This window comes from Pelodiscus sinensis, chromosome 10 (genome assembly GCF_052426305.1).
Source record: "Pelodiscus sinensis isolate ZL-2025 chromosome 10, ASM5242630v1, whole genome shotgun sequence".
In the NCBI taxonomy this organism is placed as follows: domain Eukaryota; kingdom Metazoa; phylum Chordata; order Testudines; family Trionychidae; genus Pelodiscus; species Pelodiscus sinensis.
This window is the reverse complement of record NC_143061.1, coordinates 15,236,646-15,247,527: the sequence shown is the minus strand read 5'-3', so window position 1 is coordinate 15,247,527 and position 10,882 is coordinate 15,236,646.

Sequence of the window (10,882 nt, the reverse complement as noted above, 5' to 3'; positions counted from 1 at the left end):
AAGTGGGGATGATCTAGGTCAGTGTAAGGACTTGAGGGCTGTGTCTAGACTGGCCAGTTTTTTCCAGAAAATCAGCTGCTTTTCCGGAAAAACTTGCCAGCTGTCTACACTGGCCACTTGAATTTCCGCAAAAGCACTGACTTCCTACTGTAAAATCAGTGCTTCTTGCGGAAATACTATTCTGCTCCCGTTCAGGCAAAAGTCCCTTTTGCGCAAAGCTTTTGCACAAAAGGGCCAGTGTAGACAGCTCAGATTTATTTTCTGCAAAAAAGCCCCGATCGCGAAAATGGCGATCGGGGCTTTTTTGTGGAAAAGCGCGTCTAGATTGGCACAGACGCTTTTCCGCAAAAAGTGCTTTTGCGGAAAAGCGTCCGTGCCAATCTAGATGCTCTGTTCCGAAAATGCTTTTAACGGAAAACTTTTCTGTTAAAAGCATTTCTGGAAAATCATGCCAATCTAGACGCAACCGAGGAGTTTGCTTCGTAATGCTGGATATTTGGTGTGTGTGTGTGTGGGGGGGGGGGGGGGTGTCTTCCCCTTTCTATCACATTTGGCTGCTGTAGGAAACAGAACAGCTAATGTTCCAACGGACGCTGGAGAAACCAAAGCAGGGCTGCTGATAAGGGGCAGTTATCCCGAAGCCCAGCAATTTGAAAGAACCCCAGGCTGACATTGCCATTATCCATAGCAGCAGTACCAGCAGCCCTGGGCCCTTTACTTGCTGTCAGAGCCTCACATGTGGGCAACACTGAAGGCTTGGTGCAGGAGGATAGACATCTCCCCCACCCCTTCCATCCAAGACCCCACCATTTCTGGTTCCGGCCTCCCAAAGCTCAGGGTTCCCTCCCCCACAGCATTGGGAAGCCTACACTGGAGCTCCAGCCCCATCGTTCATCTCTTTCTCCCCCCCCCTTTCTTCCCCAGGGGCTGCTGAAGTCCCTCACCAGCTCTGCCACAAAGTATGGTTGAATGACAAGGATAATTAGCTAACAGAAGCTACGGAAGTGAAATAATTAAAATAATTAAATTAGGAATAAAGGAAATTCTGTTCAATGATGGCAGTTCTCTCTTAGGGTATGTCTACACAGCAGCTTTACTTCAGAATAACTAACATTATTTTGAAATCACAAAGAGCATGTCTGCACAGGAAGTCATTATTTCGAAATAATGGCGAACTGAAGGACTTCTTACTCCAACACCCCTACCCCTCATTTCAAAAGGAGGAAGGGAAGCTGAAGGAAGCATGTTCTTCCTGCTGTGTAGACAGCACCAAAACCCAAATTAAGGTATTTTGACTTTAGCTGCACAATTGCTGTGTCTACATTGGCATGATTTTGCACAAAAGCGGCCGCTTTTGCTCAAAAACATGCTGCCTGTCTACACTGGCGGGGAGTTCTTGCGCAAGAACACTGACGTTCTAATGTGTGAAATCAGTGCTTCTTGCACAAGAACTGTGATGTTCCTGCTCAGGAATAAGCCCTCTTGTGCAACTGTTCTTGCACAAGAGGACAGCGTAGACAGGCAACATGAATTTCTTGCGCAAGAAAGCCCGATGGCTAAAATGGCCATCAGAGCTTTCTTGCGCAAGAGAGCATCTACACTGGCACGGATGCTCTTGTGCAAAAGCACATCTCTTGCACAAAGGCACATATCAGTGTAGATGCTCTCTTGTGCAAATACTTTAACTCAAGAACTCTTGTGTTAAAGAGTATTTGCACAAGATCACGCCAATGTAGATGTAGCCCTGATGTGTAGATGTGCCCTCTGAGATCACTAGAGTTACTCTGTATGCCACTATAAATATCTGAGCATGGAACTGGGTCTTCAAATAACTTTTTGTAGCCTTCCAAGAAGATGACTTAATCATGTATTGCTAAAAATTTTATGTAAACATAATTTTAAATTATACATAATAGAAAAGGTCCTAAAACTTTAAAATTGTACAGGTTACTGCTCCAACTTGAAGAGAGTTTAAAAAATCCCAAGCCTCTATTGGTTCAATCTCTTCCCATATGCTTTTAGAGAGCAATACTTTTGAATGGACAGCACTTTATGAATCAGGTCTTCTCAAAGGATGAAATTGCGCAAGTGGAAGGTTTAAAAGTGTTTCATAGCAATGTCAGAAATTTTAAGGACAGTCGGATCTTGTAATCTCAAATATAGAAATGAGACTCTCAACAACTAAAATATTACAGAAAGTAGCAATAGTCCAAAAAAAGTATAATACTTTAAACCTAGGTAAGCTGTTTCATCTATTGAAAATTCTATTCCATTCTATATGTATGTCATCTGCTTCAATGATTTGTACTTTAAAGATCCATTAATTTTCATGATCATGAAACTGATTTCTTCCCTCTGTTATCTGAGTGGATTTTCAAATACTGCTTTTTAAACAATGCTTTTTTATTCAAGAACAATATGAAGTAATTTAAAGTTCCTACAAAACACTTACATATAAATAGACTTGCTTGAATTTGTCGTCAAGATCATGTCAAATTAATATTTTATCTTTTGTACACATCTATGGTGCTGTTTGCTCCCATTACTATCAGTGGGCATTTTGCCTAAATAAGGAGTGCTGGATTGGCTCCTTTTTTTTTATTCATCTGTGTTTTAAAAATATATATGATTAGGTGTAAAATAGAATGTTGAACATATCATACTGATTCTGTGGTTGAAGATACCTTACCATTTACCTATGTTTTGTTTTGCAAAAAGTATTGGATGCTGGTATATTCTTGTTTGCTTGCTTACATGTTAGATAGCATTTTAACATGAAACAATGGCTTTACAAACGTAGAGCTGTTATGCTTGTCTAGTTACTGACAGTAATTCTTTAGTCTGATAAATTTATTGCTTATTTAATGTAATGTTGGCACTTCAGAATAAAACCTTCTAAAACCTTCTATTTGCCCACAAGCCAGCTACAATCAAGTGCAATGCAGTGTAGACAAGTGTAGTGATGACTATGGCATACTATACCTTTTTAATGAAGCTCACCTTTGGCCTGTAAAGCAGCCTCCACATGGGTAGGTCCATAATTCTGCCTCAGAGGTGTTTGAGAGAGACTCTGCTTCTCCATTAACACGAAGGTGAAAAATATTAATTATTCTCCCACATCTTATTGCCCTACTCTATCAAATTGCCTTTTAAGCATAATTATAAATAAACTTAGCCCTTCAATCATTGAATCTGATTGTCCTTAGCATACACATGTAGCAATATTTATGAAATACTATGATAAATGGTGTGGCTCATTTTAGAATGCACAAGATGCTCAAGATTGTGCCAGACTGCTGTGAGTGCATAGGAGGCATTTGATACTGTCATACCTCTTATCTCTGAGCAACTGCATCTGGGTCTGGTATTTTTGATGTCACATTCACCTGGTCATAAGGCTAGTGCTGCTTACCTCCTCAGTGGAGGTGGGAGAGAATGTGGCCATTGCCCCTTCTTCTCCTCATATTGGCTAGCTTTGAAGTTTTAGGGCCATTAGCTAGATCTGGAATTCACTCAAGATAAGATTCCATTAAGATCTTTGGATTTAGCCCAAACTGATCTCATTGCATAGCTGACAGCAGGATCATGGGAGTCAGTGGCAAATTCCTCTTGATTTCATTAGAAGCACATAAGTCACTAGCAATACTCCCTCTAATTGTTTCCATTTATGTGCAGAATAAATGTTATGGGCACTGAAGCATGTGCACCACCAGTAGAAACACCTGCTGCTACTTATGGGCAGCGGTGAGAGCTCTGCTAATTAGCTGGGGGGCATTTGAATCTCTCGTGGGTGGCCACCCAAATGCAGAGCTTAACAGGAACACCGGTCTCCACACTTCTGGCCCAGTCTTGTGAAAATGATGAACCCCTGAACTCCCACTAAAATTGTTCAATGATATCACCTAGCATCTCAAAGGCCTAGGCTTTGGGTGTGGAAATGTGAGAGATCAAAATATAACTTTGGTCATCACTAAATAACATTTAAAAACTCTGGCTGTGGCACTTAATTCTAATCTGAATTACAACATTTTATCATCAGTGTAGCTCATTAGACTTCAGTGAGAACTCCTGATTCACATTTCATGCTGATGTAAATCAGGCGCAGGGTTCCTTGAACTTAAGTTTCTTCTAAGACCCATATCATTGGCTTTGTGATGCTAATGGCATAAATACAACTCTATTTAATGGGAAGAAACATGACTTTAAGGGGAGTGCTCATGCATGTCACTTATGTTCTCTATATCAATTATTAAACATAAAAGCAATGACGAAACAACTGCAGCACTGTGAAAAATGCACCCACATCAGGCCACACCAAAATCCCAACATTTGTTTCTTCTTTACATAATGGCTGCATCTTACTTACTATGGATATGTCTACACTAGCTCAGTAGTTCGAGCTAGGTAGGCACATGAGGGCAACCGGAGTTGCAAATGAAGCCCAAGATTTAAATATCCCAGTCTTCATTTGCATCTTCCCGGGCGCCGCCATTTTTAAATCCCCCTTAGTTCGGACTAGTGTACTGAGCTAGTGTAGACATACCCTATGAGCCCCTTAACACTGCAACTCATGTTAATAACAGAAGGGAGTCAGTATCTTTACCCCTTAAAGCAGTAAGCACTAAATGCAGGAATGTTTACTACAGTGAGCAGCATGTCCCATATGTTCTATTTATATCGATACAGTATTGTTAGTATCATATTACACAATTTTTATTTAAAGGTACTGTCAGCTCTTTTAGTCTTTGAATTTAATCCTTCATGACATCTGCTTTATATATTTATATGTGATGTGTGTGTACATACCCACACAGTATATTATATAATGAATGGGTTAAAAAATTACTGTTTAAGAGCTAACAACCTTTCCTGAGTTTTCAGTCTAACAATCCAAACACTTGGTTACATACATCTAGAATTCTTAGGATCTCAGTGCCCATTGATTTTGGGACCAAACCGGCTCCTGGTAGCCAGTGGAAATTTCGGCTAAATAACGACTCCAGGAAGATGCACAGAAAATAAAATCTAGAGATACAGACCAAAATGATAAAAATTGAATACTTAAATCCATATTCAGGTACTTTTTTTGCTTTATTTTCAGAGGTGCTGTGCACCCACAAAACCCACCGAAGTCAAAGTGAGCTACATACGCTCCACACCTCTGAAAGTCAAACCATTTTTTTTAGTACCTAAACTAACTTGTCTCTAGCTGTGCACACTGTGTTGGAATTTTTGTCCATAGAATATCATTTATATACCATATGCATAATATGTTCCTGTGCATTTTTATAGCTCCTTCAACCAAAAATCTTAACGTTATTTTTGCAAGGACGGGGGAGGAGGGTACTATACCTCCATTTTTACAGAGGCAGAAAAGTTAAGGTCATACAGTGAGTTGATGACAGACAGGAACGAACCTAGGTCCCTTGACCTTCAGTTATGGTGGGAAGGGAGCATGGTGGGAAGGGAGCATGAACTCGCAGTGCTGCCCCTTACATAATCATTTTGCCCAAGCATGCAACTTTCGGGAATTAAACAAGTAACAATTTTCTTTGTAAGTCTGTTTCTGCAGTATGCATTTCCAGGCTTCTTAGTCTGTTGGACAGTTACAAAGGGCAGCTTTATTTCGCAGCTTTCTTCCCTCTACTTATGTGCATATCATTTTCTGTTTGTCATGTTTTAGGCACCTTCATTTTCTCAGTCTCATAAAGCAGAGCTGATTACATTAGGTTTAGAAGTCCCTCTCTCTTTCTCTTTCAGACATTAAAACAGGCAACTATTTCCCATTATTCTTCATAAATTCTAGCAAGGTTTCTGAGTGTTAAAAAACCTGGCAAGACCCACGGGCTAGCACAGAGAACTGTGATTACAGCCTGAAGAGGGCTAAATTTGTGTTAATAAAGTGACTTTATGTTGTCCTTGTGAGCTGTATTAGCTACTGGCTGGATTACAGCCTCTTGTGCTCTATATAAATCTACAGGAAGAGGAATAGGAAACTGGAAGGACTTGAAAATACCTTCCGTCCTGTTTCATCATCACGAGTAAAGAGAAGGTATGGGAAATACCCCTAAGGCTAAACCTAACAAATCACACTCTTAATGAAAGGAAGAACTGATATTTGCAACTGCCTTGCATTTAAGCTTCCAACCACAGAAAATGGATGGAGGGAAGAAAACCAAGTAGAAATCCCTAGAAAGTTGCCTCCTGGAAGGAAAATACTGTGGAAACTCAAAGTGTAGGGGCCTATGTGATCACAAAGTAGGAGCTATTGGCATTTGAAGATCTCATTCCACAACAAGCAGGCCACACTTTTTTGGGGTGCTTATGTTTCTAGGTGCCCCCATTTGAAACACCTTTGTCTGCAGATCCTGTGATTAAGATCAAGTAAGTGGATGGATAGATGTCTCATGTTAGGCACCCCTAACTAGTGACTGCTTCAGAAAATGTAGTCTTTGTATCTCCTCAATCCCTTTGCTGGTCTCATAATGCTCTTCTTCCCTTGGGCACCATGGGGGCACAGTTGTTCTGAGCTGTGACAAGCCATTTTCCCCTTCCATGGTCCACCAATGACACCTATTGAAAGACTTGCAACTCCCATCTATCTTAGGAAGAGATCTGGATCTGTCCCTTTGACTGGGTTATCCCAGGCAGTAACATTCCTTGTCTACACTTTGCTATTCCTAACAAGCCTAACTGCCCCAAAAGGCCAGCATCTACCATTTGCTTTCTCTGGAAAGCAGCAGTGGGCAACCTAGATTAGTGAGTGGGCTGCATGAATGGCATTCCATCTCATGGGCTGCAAGACCATCATAACCAAGACGGTCTCTTAGGACAGCGTAGTTTTGCTAAGTGTGCTTGTGCACGTAGAATGTGCAGGTTGTGCTGATGGATCCAAAGCATTGAATGAGTACACAGCTCTGCACACAATGGTGACTGTGGATCAGCATGCACCTCACTTTCCATGCCCTTGCTTTATGTGCATGCCATTTTAATAATATCGGTAGGAAAAGAACTAAACGGATGGAAACTAGTGGAATCTGGCAACCCTCTATGCACAACAGTAAACAAAACATCTCAAGGGCCACACACAGAACTCCAATGGGCCGCATGAAGCCCGTGGGTCACAGGTTGTCCACCACTGCTTTAAAGGCCTCTGTGTAGCATAATTGCCCGCAGCTAAAAGTTACCATGTAGCTCTTTGAGCACATTTAATCCTAATATAAAAGCATTACCGAGACAATCTATAAAACCATAAAAGAACCTATATGCATGCTAACAAGCTTGCCAGAGGTCAACCCGAACTCCAAGTCTGGGTTCACTCCTTCAAAACCCACAACTGCATTTTTCCCTAGGATTACACATTCAGGGTATGTCTACACTACAGAGTTTTCTTGGGAAAACGGCCGTTTTTCTGACAACTTGACCGTCCACACTGCAATGGCATTATTCCACAAGAAAATCGAAAGAACAGAGGGGTTTTTCTGGCATTGGTAATCCTCATTCGACGAGGAAGAAGCCTTTTTCCGAAAGCGCTCTTGCAAAAAGGCATATGTGGATGGGGAAGAAGGAGTTCTTTCTGAAGAAGAGGAAAGAGGAAAAAGCATAAGTGCCCTGGTGGCCATTCTGTCCATAGCAATCACAGCTTACATGCGAGAGAGAGTCCATTTAGTCTGGATGCTCTCTTTCAAAAAAGCAGATAGCTTTTTTGATTCACTTTTGAAGTGTGGACCCTCTCTTTCAGAAGACTTTTTTTTAGAAGATCTCTTCTGAAAAAAGCTTCTTCCAAAAGAAGCCTGCAATCTAGACGTAGCCTCAGAACCAGAATTGAAAATGGGCAAATCAGTCTGTTTCTTTATACAACTCTGCCCTTTGAGTCTGAGGCTCTACGAGCAGTTAATTACCCTTTCCTCAGGGCTTGACTTCAAAAGGCTGGGATTTTGCACAGGTTATGTACAGTCCCAGCCCTAGGTAATACATTTGCTGCTCACTTAATACAATGTACCTCAAAGATGCTTAACGTGAATTCAGTATGGTCTTCCAAGGATGTGGCAGGACATTGGGAGTCTCATGGCTCCCTTAGAGAAGCAATGCTGACTCTGGTACCTACATCTTGCCACTTTCTCAAAAGGATCTGAAGGTGATGGCTAGATTCAGTTGCTTCCATCAGCAGTAACAATGATGCAGATTTCCAGGACAAATTCACACAGTATGCAGGGGGATAGGGGAGCATGCCATGTAGAATAGCTGTTCCCCTCTGTAGGTCCCCTTGCCATAGAGCTGAAGTTGCTTGAACCATCCATTTCTTATGTGTATTTAGGGGTGCAGCAGGGCGGTGGCTGAGGGACTGCATTTCTTTGAGACTGGGGAAGTATCGCAGGGGTGCTACTTCCACCAATCTATGCATCTGGGACTCTTTCTGCTCGTTTTGCTTCACTCCGTGCCATATAACAGATGGGAAAATATGGCCTTGCTTTTGTAGCCATTGGAAACAGGCTCTAAAGAGGGAGAGAGATCATATATTTCAAAGTCATGTGCCTTTCTCCTGTTGACAAATTGAGGTTTTGTATGGTTGTTAAAAAGGCATTTCCATGCACCGAACTTTAGGGATTGGGGGACAGATTTCTGCTTTAGAACCCCATATGTTACATGGACTCCAAAGCTAAAAAACCCATACTTTAACACATCTATGTGTGATAACTTTTGGAATATCTACAGGATTTCCAGACTGCTCGGCATTCAGCACTACTATTAAAGAATAAAACATTTTGCTCCGTCTGTTCATACAATTGCACTGATTTCTCAGCGGTGATATTTTGCCCTTTCTATAAATAGCTCTTGTACATGCCTGTTTCACCCAGGGACTGTGAGGAATCTTTGCTGGGCTCATCCTTATGCTGCCTCCTTCAACCACTTTTATGTCACTCCTCTCCTACTTTACTTTGTTTGAAATTACACTCTTGAGAGAGAGCTACACTTGCACACAAAATCCAGCAATATGACGAATTGCTGGGCTGTGATGTTGGGCTTACCTGTCTCTCAATAAGAAATGCTGTGTCAGATTTTCTTTCAAAAGAACATGTTGAGTGGTTTTCAAGGGCCTGTATGGTTTAATCTCTGCTTGACTGTCCAGTTTTGTCTACACCACAATAAAGCACCGGCAGCTAGTGTGTCAGCTGTCTTAGGCAGTAGGGCTATCAAATTGCAGTGTAGCTGTCTGGACTCAGGCTGGGTTAGCACAATTTGTGTGTAAAATGGAAAATGGTGCTTGAGTTTGAGACTTGGGTTTACACTTAACTAAACCTTAAAACAGTTGAACCTCTGGCAGTACACAGAAGTCTTCTGGGGGCTAGATATTGGCCTAGTTTTCAACTAGCTATATAAAAAGCCCTAGCAAAGTCAGTACAAACAAAAATGTCTTACACATACATGACTTTATAGCAATTTATACTATTATATGTTGAAATATAAGTACAATATTTGAGCCAATTGAATTATTTTACAATTACATTATAAAACTGGGACCGTAAGCAATTTTTCAGTAAAACCATGCTGTGACACTTCTGCACACTTACGTCTGATTATGTAAGCAAGTAGTTTTTAAATGAAGTGAAGCTGGCGGGACAAAAGAGAAATCAGATTTCTGCAAGGGGTACGTAGTCACCCATTCACTCTTGTTTCCTCTCTGCCTAGAGCCACACTAAATGCTTGGAGCCCCACTCCTGACCGTGTTGTTCTAAGGTATTCCTGAATACATACTTCATTGAAACCCATTTTCTTTTTTCTTTCTCATGTAAGGGCATGGCTATGCTACAGAGTTTACAGAAGTGACATTGTACCAACACAGCTGAACTGCTGCAAGCACTCTAAGGTAGCTGCTCTAAGCTGAGGGAGACTGCTCTCCCATCAGTTTAGCTTCAACTCTCGTGGAGGCTGGAGTAGTTACGTCACTGGGAGAAGCTCTCCCGCTGTCCATAGTGGCACCTGTGTTGCTCAAGCAGGTGGTTTATTCACTCCCAAGTGACATCAATTAAACTTCAGAGGTAGGCGAGTCACTCTGTAACAGGAAAAACTTAAACAAGGCTGTGTCTACATTGGCAAGATTTTGCGCAAAATCTTGCCGCCTGTCTACACTGGCCGCAAGTATTTGCACAAGAACACTGATGTTCTATTGTATGAAATCAGTGGTTCTTGCGCAAATACTCTGACGCTCCCGCTCAGGGATAAGTCCTCTTGCGCAAGTGTTCTTGCGCAAGAGGCCAGTGTAGACAGGTAACATCAAGTTCTTGCGCAAGAAAGCCTGATGGCTAAAATGGACATTGGAGCTTTCTTGCGCAAGAGAGCGTCTATGCTGGCAATGGATGCTTTTGCACAAAAGCAAATCATTTGTGCAAAGGCACATGCCAGTATAGACGCTCTCTTGTGCAAATACTTTTAACGGAAAAACTTTTCCGTTAAAAGTATTTGCACAAAATCATGCCAGTGTAGACACAGCCCAAATGGTCTGGTAGCATTTTAAAGACTAACAAAACACATAGATGGTATCATGAGCTTTCGTGGGCACAGCCCACTTCTTCAGATGACTGGAGTGACTGTCATTAGCTGTAGTGTTGACCTTGCCTTTGAAACAGCATTTCAGAAGGAATAAAACAAATAACATTTGATGTTGAATATAGTAATATGTGGTGATGCATGCACCACTACCAAGTAGTACTATAGGATATTTCTTTTACTCTTGATTTTTTTCCCCCGTTTTGACCTGATATTCCCAATGTCTTTTTCACAAAGTCATGTCCTAACTTACATTGTAAACTCTTCAGTGCAGAGACTCTATTTGTTAAGCTTCATGCATATTGATGAAGCTGTACTAGTAACAGTGATAGTT